The sequence below is a fragment of the Lactuca serriola genome, chromosome 9 (assembly GCF_051521515.1).
Source record: "Lactuca serriola cultivar US96UC23 chromosome 9, Lser_US96UC23_V15, whole genome shotgun sequence".
NCBI classification, from domain to species: domain Eukaryota; kingdom Viridiplantae; phylum Streptophyta; class Magnoliopsida; order Asterales; family Asteraceae; genus Lactuca; species Lactuca serriola.
Window position 1 is genome coordinate 72,675,479 of NC_136416.1, and position 6,052 is coordinate 72,681,530.

Genomic DNA, 6,052 nt, shown 5'->3' on the forward strand with positions numbered 1-6,052 from the left:
AGTAGTCCTCAAACCTACAACATGCATATAAAGAACGTCCAAATCTGACTTTGTGAGAAAAACTTATAATTTTTTGAAGATTCAGCGTATCAATATACAACTCAGAAACTGAATTAAAATCAGTCAATTTTTAGGAAAAACATTCTAAACGAAAGTTGAAGATCTGATCAATACATATCCGTCGATATAAAGACATTCGAGAACGTACGTCAGAAAAGAGAGTTATGAATTTTTAGCGGACTTTAACAGTCTAAAGCTGTTAAAAATATAACTTTAAAAATAAATTCAAATTAGCCGATTGGGTCTAAATGAATGTTGTATACGAATCTGACTAACCACCCAAATGTCGCTACGCGTCAGACTAGGAATCTGCCACATTACCTCTTCTAACACTGTGTATAATACGTATGGGACATGGTGTGCGACACGCATCCTTCCCATACGTATAAATTCGTCGCTTTCAATCTCATTTTCTCACAAATCAAACCCAGATCTCTCTGGTCTTCTTTCACACTTTGACTCCCAATTTTTCCGGGCTTCTGAACTTTTTTGGAAGGTTGTGGAGTAGCCACGAGCCTGACGAAAAGAAGTATTTGGGTCAAGATTATGTCCTCGCAATTTCCTGGTTTTCACTAAAATCTGTATAAGTTAAGCTATACTTATTTTATTTCAAGTGTAACTTATATTTGTGTTCATAGTCATTATTATGAACCTATAAATAAGATTTATCAATAATTCCAAGTCATTATACTGATTGATCTACTTATCGGGATGAGGTCTAGGCTGGATTTAGTGAGGTGTTTAAAGTGAGATTTTCAAACAGTATATTTTGTATGCCACACAGACGCTACATTCGATATGATCGTACATGGTTCTTCCTTAATTGATAGATCTTCATGTAAACATTAGGATTAGTGAGGAATCCAGGCTATCATTAGTCGCCAGGAAATAAGACTAAGAATTAGTAATATGAACCTAGGTCACGTCAGAGGAAAAATTGAAATACAAAGGCGAAGTTCTGCCCAAATTCTAAGGCATCCACTTTTACTAAGTGAGTGCATAGTTACTTTCAAATTACACATAGATACAAGTATTCTAAATGCTTAAATGTTATGTGTGTTATTTTTCGTGTGTTTAATATATATGTACAATATGATATGATCGTTACTTAATCTAATCGTATATTATACTTACTGATATGTTTGGGTAGTAAAGGGTTGTATGAAATAACAAACGAGATGTCAGGATAGGGCTGTGTGAGATAGTGGTTGTGATAGGTTAAGTGAAAGTTGTGCAAAGTAATAAGTCATTACTTGCCGTGTCTACTCAAAGTACTATTGTACTGTCGTGCTTACCCAAAGTACTATCGTATTGTCGTGCCTAACCAAATTACTATTTGTACTTCGTTTTGTGTACAAAATATTATATTACTGTCGTGCCTAATCATTTAGGGAAATATAGATGACTGTTGTCAAAGATCCTTTAGAAAAGATCTATCAAGATCATTAATCTAGGATTAGGAAACAAGAATAACGGGAATAGTGTAATTGGGTTATTAAAATGTTGAAGATTATATAATGAAAGATTATAATATTGTGGGTTGAAAGCATTATATGCTTATCAGGTTTCCCAACCTAACCCTCTCAGTTCCATTGTATCACAAGTAGCGATACGAAGGTACTAAAAAATAATGTAATATCTACTGAGAGGTTTAAAGGAGCTCGTAGGCTGCTAGAATATTGATGTAAGAGCTGTTGATTCTTATGTCATAAGGTTCCAATGTCACTGTTTTCGGATTGGAATGTTTGTTTCACTTCCAAAATTTGGAAGATGTTTCATGAGGCATTAGATACTCAGTTATATTTTAGTACGGTTTTACCACCCACAGATTGACGGATAGAGTGAGTGAATGATTCAGCCACTCGGGGACATTTTTCGTGCATGTGTATTGGATTTTGGTGGGAGTTGGGATACGTATCTCCTATTAGTCGAGTTCTCGTATAACAACAACTACCACGCCAACATTGATCGACCTCCTTTCACGATGCTTTACTGTAGGAAGTTTCGAACACCGATATGTTGGGTGAGGTCCATCTAGAGCTTGGGAAGGATCAGATCTGAGCATTGGAGCTCTTGGAATTGGGAGGAAAAAAAGCTTAACTCCTTAAGTTGTTCAGACCTAGTTCCTACGACGTGGTGACTGGGCATCAACCCATTTGTTTTACCTTTACACGACCGCAAGGCGGCTAAAGGAAGGCCACGACATGGAGGCTTGCTGATGATTAATTATTGACTTTGACTTGGTCGTTAACTGTTGACTTTGACCTAGCTTGACTTTTGGGTCAAATTGCAAGTTTAAAAGGTGAATTAAGGTTTCATTTTGAATAATTGATTAGGTGGCGTTTAGCACCCGTTCATCGTGTGTATGTGTATGAGTTGTTGGATTTTGACTACCTTCGCAATGTGAGTTTTCTCACTATAATGTAGGTTGTTGGACTTTCTTTGTGACTCTTGCATGTTTACGTATGTTTATTGGGTTAGGGCCGATTATATGGGTTGGGCTTGAATTTGTAGGTTGGGCTTGGAAACATGTATGCTGGGATGAGCCCTTTCTTATATAGTATATGATATTTTGGGAAATTCAATGAGCTTTGTGCTATGTTTGCTGTTTACATGCTACAAATACTTCCAGTTCGAAAGAGAAGAGCTCGGCATGATCGCATTACATACCCCAAAGTTTATTCTACATTATCTTTCAGATTTGTCATTGATATTTTGAGGATACATTACAATACTATGATTGTCTTTTTATTCGAATGATTGGATTTGGGCTTGGTTAATTAAAAATATAATTTTTACTGATTATTTTCGGGTTGATACAAACGATCATTTCCCCAAATCATTAATAGGTTAGGTTGGATAATTGCTTCACTTTATGATCGTCACTTTTGTCAATATCCATGTATATTATATTGGTACATAGGGAATATGTATTTTAAGTAACTTAAATTTGGCTGTTAATGTATTTATTTGTTAAGTAAATTAAAATTATTTATTTCTTTATTGTTGAAACATGCCTGTATTGTTTTTGAATTATTTACATACCTTTGTTACATGCTGATAGTTATAAAATATATTTGATATTCTATATCAAAGTCAATATTATATTTTCCTAGATGGTATTAATGTCGCCTCAACTTGATAACAAATATTTTCTATTTAGTTTTTGTTCTCAAATAAGTAAGTAAGTTAGAGACTTGTAAATTTAAATCATGAATTTGATATTGTTATAATCTATCATCTCTTAGGGGGCACGGCGTGGGCAACTCCCACCTTTTGTTTTTGAGTAAATATCTCAAGACCAATTTTAAGGTCTACCAATTTGTCTTTAAATTATTTAAACCCACCATATTAATATAAAAGCGTTAGACAAATGGGGTAGGGGCTATGCACCTTCCTACGCCCTAAAAATATCAATGTTTCATTATTCATGATTTAATAATTTAAATACATTAAAGCATGATAGTACTTGGATCGTGGTTTTTCCATATCTACTTTGAGAATATATTATATATAAAAAGGGGATTTTTACCAAAATCGGAACTCGTTTTTTAACATGTCTAACCCAATAATTTTATAGAATTCATATTTCTTTTTTACAATGCAAATGTGTTGCATACTATATGTATCTCATTGGCTAGTCTACAAAAATCAACTAGTCATGAGGGAAAATGAATCAACAATCTATCTTAAATTTAAAAGTAATAAATTAATCTAGAAGCTCCATAAAGACTCGTCAACAAAAAATTCGACGTTATCCTCATAACTGCCATATCCCACCGTCTGCGGAGGCGCTACCATCAGTCCCTCCGCCATGCTGACAAAAAATTCCGGCATCTCAAAAATATCTTCTTCATCCACGTAATACAAAATTTCCGGCAACTCCTTCGTATCCACAATCTCCACCTCTTCCTCCGAGTATCTAAAAGCCTCCGCAGCTTCGGCAGCGGCCTTTTGTATATCTACAATACTGCTAGACTTCGGGACCGGCAGCCGCCACACAGAATCAACAAAATTCAAACAAGCCCGTCGTCCCCTGAAGGCAAACGCCGCCACATCATGTGCTCTTGCTGCCATTATAGCTGTAGGATGAGTCCCTAACCACACCCTCATGTTCTTGTTCGGTTCTCTTAACTCACAAACCCACTTCCCGTTATCCCTCATTCTCACTCCTCGGTAAACCGGGTGTCGAGTCTCTCTAAACTTCTTCCTTCCGGCCTTCTTCTTCGGGTTTCGTGAAGCCAACATCACTTCGGATTCAGCAGCCGCATTCAAGACTGAGCTTTTGCTACGACATGAGGTCAAAAAGTGTGCTAATGGAACACTTTCCGATGATACTGCTGGAAATGGGTTGTAAGATTCGATAAAGGTATCCATACGTTGGTAGTGTGACAAATATATGTGGTGAATTTACGGTTGTTGGTAGTTTTTGCTAGTTAGCTATAAGTTATGACTTTTGAGTGAAGCAATTGTTTGTTGGGAGTGTTTGTGATTGTGGGTGACTTTAAGTTGTTGATATGAGAATGGCGATGTATATATAGATTTCTGTGGAGTCTGTGTGGAGCAGTATTGTGGGGTTTCGATCTGGTGGTTTGCGTGGTAGAGGAAGGAGGCTGTGACAGGTGGTTTACTTTTATTTTATTTTTAACGCGTGATATTTAGGAGGGTAAATTAAGAATTGTCCCTATAGTATTGGGTACTTTACAGTTTTAGTCCAACAGATTTGATGGTTGTTGTTTATGTGCAAAATAGTTTTGTGTAAAATCAATGCCTAGTTTTATGCATCCGTTTAACACTTACACAACACATGGTAGGTTTTTCAATCATTTTTCAGTTTACACCATTTATATATTCTATCTATTTTGTTTCTTCAAACTTTTAAATAAAAATTGATAAAACTTAAAATCACTCTTTAATAAAACAAGGCATTATAAAGACTATACGGAATGGATTTATCATGTAGTTCCTTCTCACCTCTGTTAAAAGTTTTGACTTTTTTTTTTTTTTTTTTCAAAACTTCAAAATTTACCTATTTTACATCCAATATAAATAAAAACCAGCTACAACATCTTTTTACGAATCTCAATTTTGTTCTTCTCTAAAACAACCATACCTTTTTTTCACCACTTTTAATTTTTTTTTCTTCTTTCAAAATATCTTTTTCAACTCTTTCAATACCCCAAACAACCAAAAAAATCACTCACTAGAATTTATTACCATGCTAGCAAAAAACCAATTACACATAAATAGTTAAAATAACAAGTCTTTAATCGGAGATGTATCACCAAATAAAAAACTATTTCGGTATCTCCCAATCACCCAAAGCACCATCTCCACAATCAAATTCAAAGCTTTCTTTCGAGTGGTAGACATGCTTACCACATCCTCCCAAGAAAATAACTCATGAATGGTATCTAAACACTCTTTGTCAAATATGTAGCGCACGGAAACAAATTCATATCCATTCGTTTACGATTTAAATTCCATTTGGTAGGTAATCTATCCAACCTCACACCCCATATAAAAATATTAATTTTTTCAGGAAGATATTTGTTCCACTACGACTTGTTCATCATCAATGTAACGGCGAGTATCATTAACCGTAAAATCCACATTACCATCCAACTACCACTGCCAAACATCTTGCTCCAAAGAGAGGTGAATCGACCTAATAAGAAGGATGCACTACAAATAAATTTAGGTTTAGTGGCACATGTTTTTAATGGCATGTTTTCTTTTGTGCCACACTGGCACTATAAAATGTTTTTAGTAGCACATATTTTTTGTGCCACTAATTTCTCATTGAAAATTCCAATTTTCATTTGTCATTACGATATCCGATTAAAAATGTTACAATTTAACCCTTCCCTAGATATGTGTTTTAAAGAACAGAGGATGCAATTTGTCTATCAAGTTGTTTTTTACATTCACTAGGAGGAAATATATATACAAGAGTTCAGGAAACAAACCACCTAAAATAGACCCACTAATA

The 6,052-nt window shown here is 35.0% G+C and overlaps 1 pseudogene; it reads right to left on the bottom strand.

The window, feature by feature from the left end:
- Positions 1 to 3,627: 3,627 nt before the first annotated feature.
- LOC145073302 (dehydration-responsive element-binding protein 1E pseudogene) lies at positions 3,628 to 4,599 on the bottom strand (annotated as a pseudogene).
- Positions 4,600 to 6,052: the final 1,453 nt, after the last annotated feature.